General features: G+C 37.3%; 1 protein-coding gene across 3 annotated transcripts in view; it reads left to right on the top strand.

The window, feature by feature from the left end:
- Positions 1-12,227, top strand: part of PDE3A (phosphodiesterase 3A) — a 344,532-nt gene that overhangs the window by 1,247 nt on the left and 331,058 nt on the right. The window lies entirely within an intron of this gene.

Genomic DNA, 12,227 nt, shown 5'->3' on the forward strand with positions numbered 1-12,227 from the left:
GATTAGTGATAGTTGTGTCCTGGTGTATTATACCATATTACAGTATGGATTAGTGATAGTTGTGTCCTGGTGTATTATACCATATTACAGTATGGATTAGTAATAGTTGTGTCCTGGTGTATTATACCATATTACAGTATGGATTAGTGATAGTTGTGTCCTGGTGTATTATACCATATTACAGTATGGATTAGTGATAGTTGTGTCCTGGTGTATTATACCATATTACAGTATGGATTAGTGATAGTTGTGTCCTGGTGTATTATACCATATTACAGTATGGATTAGTAATAGTTGTGTCCTGGTGTATTATACCATATTACAGTATGGATTAGTGATAGTTGTGTCCGGGTGTATTATACCATATTACAGTATGGATTAGTGATAGTTGTGTCCGGGTGTATTATACCATATTACAGTATGGATTAGTGATAGTTGTGTCCGGGTGTATTATACCATATTACAGTATGGATTAGTAATAGTTGTGTCCTGGTGTATTATACCATATTACAGTATGGATTAGTGATAGTTGTGTCCTGGTGTATTATACCATATTACAGTATGGATTAGTGATAGTTGTGTCCGGGTGTATTATACCATATTACAGTATGGATTAGTAATAGTTGTGTCCTGGTGTATTATACCATATTACAGTATGGATTAGTGATAGTTGTGTCCTGGTGTATTATACCATATTACAGTATGGATTAGTGATAGTTGTGTCCTGGTGTATTATACCATATTACAGTATGGATTAGTGATAGTTGTGTCCTGGTGTATTATACCATATTACAGTATGGATTAGTAATAGTTGTGTCCTGGTGTATTATACCATATTACAGTATGGATTAGTGATAGTTGTGTCCGGGTGTATTATACCATATTACAGTATGGATTAGTGATAGTTGTGTCCTGGTGTATTATACCATATTACAGTATGGATTAGTGATAGTTGTGTCCTGGTGTATTATACCATATTACAGTATGGATTAGTAATAGTTGTGTCCTGGTGTATTATACCATATTACAGTATGGATTAGTGATAGTTGTGTCCTGGTGTATTATACCATATTACAGTATGGATTAGTAATAGTTGTGTCCTGGTGTATTATACCATATTACAGTATGGATTAGTAATAGTTGTGTCCTGGTGTATTATACCATATTACAGTATGGATTAGTGATAGTTGTGTCCTGGTGTATTATACCATATTACAGTATGGATTAGTGATAGTTGTGTCCGGGTGTATTATACCATATTACAGTATGGATTAGTAATAGTTGTGTCCTGGTGTATTATACCATATTACAGTATGGATTAGTGATAGTTGTGTCCTGGTGTATTATACCATATTACAGTATGGATTAGTGATAGTTGTGTCCTGGTGTATTATACCATATTACAGTATGGATTAGTGATAGTTGTGTCCTGGTGTATTATACCATATTACAGTATGGATTAGTAATAGTTGTGTCCTGGTGTATTATACCATATTACAGTATGGATTAGTGATAGTTGTGTCCGGGTGTATTATACCATATTACAGTATGGATTAGTGATAGTTGTGTCCTGGTGTATTATACCATATTACAGTATGGATTAGTGATAGTTGTGTCCGGGTGTATTATACCATATTACAGTATGGATTAGTAGTGGTGGTCTCCTGGTGTAATAAATAATATTACAGTACGGATTAGTGATAGTTGTGTCCCAGGGTATTATACCATATAGTGGTGGTAGTGTCCTGGTGTATCAAACAATATTACAGTATAGATTTGTAGTAGTCATATCCCAGTATATTGTATAATATTACTATACAGATTAGTTGTAGTTGTGTCCCAGGGTATTATACCATATTACAGTACAGATTCGTATTGGTGGTGTCCAGGTGTATTTACCAATATTACAGTGCAGACGTATCCTGGTATATTGTACGATATTACAATACAAATTATTAGTAGTCATGTCCTGGTATATTATATGATGTTACTGTAGAGATTAGTAGTACTGTAGTTCTGTCCTGGTGTATAATACAATATTATACAGTATAGATTAGTATTGGTGTCCAGATATATTATAAATTACAGTACAGATTAGTGGTTAATGTGCCCTGGGGTATTATATGATACTTCAGTGCAGGTTAGTAGTAGTTGTCTCCTGTTTTATTATATAGTTCAGTACTTCTTAGTAGTAGTAGAGTCCCAGGGTAGTATATGATAATACAGTAAAGGTTGGTAGTATTTGTGTCCAGGTGTATTATACAATATCACAGATTAGTGGTGGTTGTGTCTCCATGTATTATATTATAATAAAGTACAGATTAGCAGTAGTTGTACATGGCGTATTATATTATAATAAAGTACAGGTTAGTGGTAGTTGTACATGGCGTATTATATTATAATAAAGTACAGGTTAGTAGTAGTTGTTTCACCATGTATTATACAATATTACAGTACCGATTATTATTAGTACTGTCCTAGTGTATTCTACAATATTATAGTACCGATTATTATTAGTACTGTCCTAGTGTATTATACAATATTATAGTACAGATTATATTTAGTACTGTCCTAGTGTATTATACAATATTATAGTACCGATTATTATTAGTACTGTCCTAGTGTATTATACAATATTATAGTACAGATTATTATTAGTACTGTCCTAGTGTATTATACAATATTATAGTACCGATTATTATTAGTACTGTCCTAGTGTATTATACAATATTATAGTACAGATTATAATTAGTACTGTCCTAGTGTATTATACAATATTATAGTACAGATTATTATTAGTACTGTCCTAGTGTATTATACAATATTATAGTACAGATTATAATTAGTACTGTCCTAGTGTATTATACAATATTACAGTATAGTTTAGAAGTCATTGTGCCCTGGTACATTATTTACAGTACTGTACAGATTAGTACATCCAGTAGTTGTGTCCAGTGTATTATAAATATTGCAGTACAGATTAGAAGTAGTGATGTCCCAGTGTGTTATATGATATAACGGGACAAATTAATAGTAGCTGTGTCCTGGTCTATTATATGATATTAAGGCAGGGGCTAGTAGTTGTTATATCCCAGTATATTATACAATAATGTTGTCCAGATTGGTAGTGGTGGTATCCCAGGTGTATTATACGATATTACATTATAAATTATTAGTGGGTGTGTCCTGGTTTATTATATGATATTAAGGTACATACTAGTGGTAGTTGTGTCCTGGTATGTTATATAATATTACAGTACTGATTAGAAGTAGTCGTGCCATCGGGGACGATTTACTAAAACCAGGGCACTCATAATCTGGGGCAGATGTGCATGGTAGCCAATCAGCTTCTAACTTCAGCTTGTTCAATTAATCTTTGACAATAAAACCTGGAAGCTGATTGGTTTCTATGCAGAGCTGCAACAGATTTTGCACTCTCAAGTTTTAGTAAATCATCCCCATTGTGTGTTATACGATATTAGTAGTAGTTGTGTCCTGGCATTTTATACAATATTACAGTACAGTTTGATACTAGTAGTGTCCCAGTGTATTTTATGGTATTACGGTACAGATTAGTAGTAGCTGTGTCCCGGTATGGTCTACGATATTACAGTAGAAATTAGTAGTAGTTTTGTCCTGGTCTATTATATTGTATTAAGGTACAGACTAGTAGTAGTTGTGTCCTGGTATATTATATGATATTACAGTACAGACTGGTAGTAGTCGTGTCCTGGTGTGTTATATGATATTACAGTACAGATTAGTATTATTTTTGTGGCAGTGTATTATATGATATTACATTGTAGATTAGTATTAGTAATGTCCCTGTGCTTTATATAATATTACAGTACAGATCAGTAGTAGTGTCCCTATATATTATATTATATTACAGTACAGATTAGTAGTAGTAGTGTCCCGGTGTATTATATGATATTACAGTAGAGATTAGTAGTAGTGTCCTGGTGTATTATATGATATTACAGTACAGATTAGTAGTAGTAGTGTCCTGGTGTATTATATGATATTACAGTACAGATTAGTAGTAGTGTCCTGGTGTATTATATATTACAGTACAGATTATTAGTATTAGTGTCCCGGTGTATTATATGATATTACAGTACAGATTAGTAGTAGTGTCCCAGTGTATTATATGATATTACAGTACAGATTAGTAGTAGTGTCCTGGTGTATTATATATTACAGTACAGATTATTAGTATTAGTGTCCCGGTGTATTATATGATATTACAGTACAGATTAGTAGTAGTGTCCTGGTGTATTATATGATATTACAGTACAGATTACTAGTAGTGTCCCAGTGTATTATATGATATTACAGTACAGATTAGTAGTAGTAGTGTCCCGGTATATTATATGATATTACAATACAGATTACTAGTAGTGTCCCAGTGTATTATATGATATTACTGTACAGATTAGTAGTAGTGTCCCAGTGTATTATATGATATTACAGTACAGATTAGTAGTAGTAGTGTCCCAGTATATTATATGATATTAGAGTACAGATTAGTAGTAGTGTCCCGGTGTATTATATGATATTACGGTACAGATTAGTAGTAGTAGTGTCCCGGTGTATTATATGATATTACAGTACAGATTAGTAGTAGTAGTGTCCCGGTGTTATATAATATTACAGTACAGATTAGTAGTAGTGTCCCGGTGTATTATATGATATTACAGTACAGATTAGTAGTAGTGTCCCGGTGTATTATATGATATTACAGTACAGATTAGTAGTAGTGTCCCGGTGTATTATATTATATTACAGCACAGATTACTAGTAGTAGTGTCCCGGTGTATTATATAATATTACAGTACAGATTAGTAGTAGTAGTGTCCCAGTATATTATATGATATTACAGTACAGATTAGTAGTAGTGTCCTGGTGTATTATATAATATTACAGTACAGATTAGTAGTAGTAGTGTCCCAGTATATTATATGATATTACAGTACAGATTAGTAGTAGTGTCCTGGTGTATTATATGATATTACAGCACAGATTACTAGTAGTAGTGTCCCGGTATATTATATGATATTACAGTACAGATTAGTAGTAGTGTCCTGGTGTATTATATGATATTACAGTACAGATTAGTAGTAGTAGTGTCCCGGTGTATTATATGATATTACGGTACAGATTAGTAGTAGTAGTGTCCCGGTGTATTATATGATATTACAGTACAGATTAGTAGTAGTAGTGTCCCGGTGTTATATAATATTACAGTACAGATTAGTAGTAGTGTCCCGGTGTATTATATGATATTACAGTACAGATTAGTAGTAGTGTCCCGGTGTATTATATGATATTACAGTACAGATTAGTAGTAGTGTCCCGGTGTATTATATTATATTACAGCACAGATTACTAGTAGTAGTGTCCCGGTGTATTATATAATATTACAGTACAGATTAGTAATAGTAGTGTCCCGGTGTATTATATAATATTACAGTACAGATTAGTAGTAGTGTCCCGGTGTATTATATGATATTACAATACAGATTAGTAGTAGTAGTGTCCCGGTGTATTATATAATATTACAGTACAGATTAGTAGTAGTGTCCCGGTGTATTATATGATATAACAATACAGATTAGTAGTAGTAGTGTCCCGGTGTATTATATGATATTACAGTACAGATTAGTAGTAGTAGTGTCCCGGTGTATTATATAATATTACAGTACAGATTAGTAGTAGTGTCCCGGTGTATTATATGATATTACAGTACAGATTAGTAGTAGTAGTGTCCCGGTGTATTATATAATATTACAGTACAGATTAGTAGTAGTGTCCCGGTGTATTATATGATATTACAGTACAGATTAGTAGTAGTAGTGTCCTGGTGTATTATATGATATTACAGTACAGATTAGTAGTAGTGTCCCGGTGTATTATATTATATTACAGCACAGATTACTAGTAGTAGTGTCCCGGTATATTATATGATATTACTGTACAGATTAGTAGTAGTAGTGTCCCGGTGTATTATATGATAATACGGTACAGATTGGTAGTAGTGTCCCGGTGTATTATATGATATTACAATACAGATTAGTAGTAGTAGTGTCCCGGTGTATTATATGATATTACAATACAGATTAGTAGTAGTAGTGTCCCGGTGTATTATATGATATTACAGTACAGATTAGTAGTAGTAGTGTCCCGTGTATTATATAATATTACAGTACAGATTAGTAGCAGCGTTGGGATATATTAAATATTTCAGTAGAGTACAAACTGTGTTTGATGCAGAGGCCCAGCACTGCCATTTCTCTGCCCTATTTTCATTATACACAATGTTCTGATGTCTGGGTGAATCAATGATTTAGGATAATCACATTTATAGTACTACCACCCCTATTGTGTATGATACTACACTCACACCTGTGATCTCTCTGACTCCTCCATTGCTGTCTCTGTCCCCCGAGTCTCCTGGATTATTACTGACAATGTGTGTGATCGGGGGAGCGCTGTCAGCCCCCACACCGCTGGACTATATTAGATTATGTTGCAATCTGTGATATGTTTTTATCCACTTCCTATGGAGGAGGAAGAACGGCATCTGCTGAGAACTGTCCGAGTATCCATGAAAACCTGTAATACTAAGTACATGAAGATGTATAAAGTGTATTGTATGGTAGAGTCCTGGGGTTGCCATCACCTTGTTGCTGGTGTCACTCAGTATTGTGTAATGATGTCATGCTGTGTGTTGGGGGTTCTAAATTTCTAAATTTTTTGATGTTATTATGGTTAGAGGCTGCGTATGGCTTAATTTATGGGCTTTTATATATATATATATATATATATATATATATATATATATTTTTTTTTTTTTTTTTGGTTAAACATTGATAAAGATTATCTATATATATTTATATATATATATATATATATATATATATATATATATATATATATATATATATATACATACACAGTATGTATATATATATTATTATTATATAGGATTTATATAGCACCGACAGTTTACGCATCGCTTTACGACTTGAGGGTAGACAGTACAAATATATATATATATATATATAACATTTTATGGGGTCCATTGCCTCTTCTTCCATGTGGCAGCGTGAGCAGAACGCGCCCGGCGATTAGTCGAGATGCCTGTCAGTTATTTCACCTTCCAAATATTGTTCTTCACTTTGCGGGTCTTTGTGAAATTCATTAGTGGCGGAGTCATTGTTTGTGTGACGTTCACTTTCCCAATTCTGTTTCCAATCAGCAGCTTCCGTGTGAATGGAGTATGACAAGCGAGTGTAGAGAGGGGCAGATCTGTGTGCGGCGCTGTACGGCATGCCCTGCGCACACACAGGGGTCCATTTATAAAGCAGCGAAAGTGACTTTCACCAGACATTCCCCTTTCAGGTCCGGGTCTTTTAAATGACAGCGATTGCTTCTCCACCAGAGAATGTTTGGTGCAAGTCACATCCACTGCCTGACAAATAGATCTAATAGAGCCTGCTGGCTTCTCTCCTTTGTTACTCAATTTCACTTTCACAGTTTAATACATAAAAAAAAGTTCAGACCTTGTTTGCTTTGGGCTGTGAAAATATTTGGGTCATTTGGTGATTGTATTGTATATTGTTTTCCTTTGATTGCTTCCTGACCTCATTATATCCCGATTACAGCAGATATTTACAAACATCACTCCGGGATGTGTCTCTTCTAATGGAACCCCTATGGTGTGCCCATGCCAGGCCCCTCAATGTTGGCCGAACAATCCCTTCTTTTTGTACACATTGCAGGATTTTGGTGCTGTCACAGTAGTTTGTACTCTCTACTGAAACCTGGACATGCACAGCTAGATTCTTTTGGTTCATTCAGGGGTGTCAAACTGGCGGCCCTCCAGCTGTTACGGAACTACAAGTCCCATCATGCCCCTGCCTGTGGGATTCATGCTTGTAACTGACAATGCCTTATGGGACTTGTAGTTCCGCAACAGCTGGAGGGCCGAAAGCCGGCAGCTCGATCTTCCTCAACGAATACATTTATTTATCCAGGTGTGGTACGAAATAATACAGGTCTTACGTAGCTGTGATTAAGTCTGCACACCGAAACGCGTAAGCCTGGATTAAAGCAATTGTAGAGTTTCATTTTTTATTCCTATAAAAATTACAAACATGTTATACTTACCTGCTCTATTGCAGTTGATTTGCACAGAGAAGCCCAGATCCTCCTCTTCTCGGGTCCCTCTTCTGTGATCCTGGCCCCTCCCTCCTGTTTAGTGCCCCCACAGCAAGTAGGTTGCTATGGGGGCACCTGAGCTGAGTCACAGCTCCTTGTGTCCATTCAGACACAGAGCCCCGACCCACCCCCCTCCTCTTTCCTGATAGGCTAGCTGACTTTGATTGACAGCAGCCGCAGCCAATGGAGCTGCTGCTGTGTCTCAGCCAATCAGAAGGGAGAATCTTAGACGGCTGAGACACTTGTGGACATTGCTGGACAGAGAGGGACCTCAGGTAAGTGTTGGGGCGGGGGGGGTTGCTACACACAGAAGGCTTTTTATTAGGATCCTTTCACATGGAACAGAATCCGTTCTGCTCAGCGGGGGGATCGATCTGCTGAGCAGGCGGATGACAGCTCCGTCTCCGCTCTGTGTGCAGAGATGAAGCTGTCAGATCCCCGCTGTCCTCTATGGGGAGATCAGATGAGAACGGACCGCCTGTCTGTTCATATCTGATCCGATCCCCCAGACGGATGGAAAATAGGGTTTCCATCCGTCCGGATTTCACGGACAGGATCGGAATCGGATAGCAGCTCCGCTGATATCCGCTGCCCCATAGGGATGCATGGAGCATCCGAGCCGGTCCGCCTGAAAAACTGACAGCCGGATCGGATCGCCCGTGTGAAAGGGACCTTAATGTATAGAATGCATTAAGATAAAAAACCTTCTGACTTTACAACATTTACTTTAATAAATGTATTCATTGCATAAGATTGAGGTGCTCACTGGCTTTCTTTAATCCACACGTTTGTTCAAGTGCTAGGAGGACGCTACAAGCCATTGCACTGACTACTCACAACCTCGGGGAATTACTACAGGTGTTTTCTACTATATTTATTCTTTTGGTTCAGGCTGTGGGCTGAATTAAAATAATCTAAAAGATTCCTCCATCTACACTATACAGCGCAGGCGGCTGCTGCGGCTTTTGTATAATGACAACCGTCACCAGCGGCTACCAAACATAGCAGAGATTTACTAAAACTGGAGCAGAATCTGGTGCCGCTGTGCATGGAAGGCAATCGGCTTCTAACTTCAGCTTGTTCAATTAGCCTGGGTTCACACTAGATGCGGTGCAAATTCACAGTGAATTTGGATTCGGCTCTGCATTCACATCTCAATCCGTTCATGCGAACCAATTGTGGAGTGTATGTTAAATTAGCCCCACCCCGCAATCGGTTTGCAAACACCCATGCGATCCGATTCTGGTGAGGACAAAAAAAAGGGGCCCTGCACCAGTTTGGTGTGAATGCATGCGATTTGAGCCATACAAATCGCACTCCAAAGATACCGCATGTAATTCGCACTGGAATGTGCTGCGATTTCTGTGCGAGTTACATGCAGTGTCTCTGGAGTGCAATTTGAGCCATAGATTTTTATGGCTCAAATCCCAGGCTTCCAGGATTAAGCTTTGACAATAAAACCTGGAATCTAATTGGTTTCTATGCAGAGCTGCACCAGATTTTTTACTCTCTAGTTTTAGTAAATCTCCCCCAGTGGCTGCATCTGATTGGATGATTGGATGCAGCTGCAGTTCCCCCAACAATTTTCTGTCTTGCTCCTCCAATTTTTTAATTAAAGGATGTCCAACAGTAGGGGGGTGCCAACAATGAAGCGACATTCGTAATTAGGCCCCTAATGTATATTTAAAACCAAATCCTATTTTTTTTGTATAGAGTAGGGAAGGGTCAAACTCCCTATCAGTTTTTTTTTTTTTTTTTCATTACGGAGATGTCCCTTTACTTCCTGTTCTGTAAGATCAACAGGAAGTGAGAGGATATCTTTCCAATGTGAGGGAAATCCTCATTGGATAGTTATCATGGAATCAATTGTCCCCATTGGAAGATTGACCCTCTGTTCCCGTTTTGGTGGCCACTCCAAATTTTGGATCTATCCTCATTTTCATCCCTGGTGATATTGATGATCAGAACAATCGGGGAGAATTAATCTCCCTAACAGGGACACAGACAACAATAAAAACCTGACAGTGGCTGTAACCCCCCCACCACTTTATCCAAAACCAAAAAAAAAAAAAAGCCTTTATTTTCATTATGGAAATCTGAAACCAAAGGGAAAATATGACCATTTAGGTGGGAGCTCGAATGCCATCTTTTAGTTAAAAAAAAAAAAGAAGAAATTTTCCACCTTGAAAAAAATGTAAACTTTGCTTGTGAGCGTAACTGATGTAATGGAAATGATTGTTAGCCGGAGTTCCCCTGAAGCAGCTAAAGTTCTCCTGATCCTCGGGTCTGCAATTTTGTTCATGGGGTGCTATTTTTCCTCTGGGCCCCAAATTCCGTTTTTGTTTTTTTTTTGTGTTGAAAAAATATTCTTTATTTTATATAAAAATAAATAAAAAAACAATACTTTTTTTATTTTTTATTATGTTTTTTTTGTTTATGGGTAAAAAACAAATACTTAACTGGGGCACATTCCATCCGGTGCTGTAATGCAGCGCATGCATACAATACATTACAATATAGTTCCAATCACACAATAAATGCCATTCACCCCATGGTATGATGCCTAACGTGTTTTCCCTGTACCATCACGTCGTGCATGACACTGCTTTAGCCCTAAGCTACCACTAAAATAGCGGCGCAATGGCAGCCATGCAGTTCCTGAGATATACGATAAGAATCGTACACATGATAAGAATATTGGACGAATAATCGCCTGTTATTTTTTGCATGCTGGTCTCGTATTAAAAAACAATAGGTTACTAAAGTTACGAAAATTGTACAACAGAATACATCTTGGGAAGTGATGTAATGTGTTTTTTTGTATTGTAATGTATTCTTTTGTTTCGTATAATGCGTGGTCTTGGTGACACAATTTTTTTCATATAAATATTTTATTAACACTTCCCGACAACCCGCCGCTTTTTTACTGCGCCAGGATGGCTCTCCTGCGCAAACCGACGTAGACCTAAGTCGGTGGCACGCGGGAAGCTAGGGGGTGAGCTTGCGCCAGTTCTAGCGTGCTCCCGCCCCCACTCGGCAGCGGGGAAGCCGATGCATGGGTCAGGCTGCTCCGATTGCCACCTGACACCCGCGATCGTTCCCCGCTGAGAGAGAAGGACGGTCGGCTGTTGTAAACACAGCTGAATGTTCTTCTCCCTGAAATGATCATAGAGCTCATGTGATCCTTCTATATAGGATCACAGGTCTCTATGGTCATTTCAGAAGCCACGCCCCCCACAGTTAGAATCACTCCCAATAGGCGCACATCTAACCTCTTGATCACCCACAGGGTTAACCCCTTCCCTGCCAATGGCATTATTACAATAACAGTGCATATTTTTAGCACTGATTACTGTAATAATGTCACTGGTCCCCCCAAAAGTGTCAAAAAGGTCAGTTAGGGGTCCAATCTGTCAACCACAATGTCGCAGTCCTGCAAAAAATCGCAGATCGCCGCCATTAGTAGTATAAAAAAAAAAAACAATGAAAATGCATAAATCTTTCCTGTAGTTAGTAGACACAATAACTTTTGCGCAAACCAATCAAAATACGCTCATTGTGATTTTTTTTAACAAAAATATGTAGCAGAAAACAAATTGGCCTAAAATGTTAAAAAATTTGGTTTTAAAAATTTTTTTGAGAATGTCATATAGCAGAATGTGAAAAATATTGTTTTTTTTTTTTTTTAAATCGTCGATCTTTTTTTGTTTATAGCACAAAAATCGCACAGGTGATCAAATACCAGCAAAAGAAAGCTCTATTTGTGGAAAAAAAAGGACATCACTTTTATTTGGGTACAGCGTAGCACGGCCTTGCAATTGTCCGTTAAAGTAACCCAGTGCCTAATCGCAAAATAGGGCCTGGTCAGAAAGGGGGCAAATCCTTCCGGTCTTAAAGTGGTTAATTACACGAAAATCTTTCACACGACAATTTTCTTGCTTTTCCCTTCAGATAATTGCACATAAACTGTCCTGCTTCGGCTCTGGAAAGCTGTGTACTAATGA

Source organism: Pelophylax lessonae (assembly GCF_965119305.1).
Source record: "Pelophylax lessonae genome assembly, chromosome: 4".
In the NCBI taxonomy this organism is placed as follows: domain Eukaryota; kingdom Metazoa; phylum Chordata; class Amphibia; order Anura; family Ranidae; genus Pelophylax; species Pelophylax lessonae.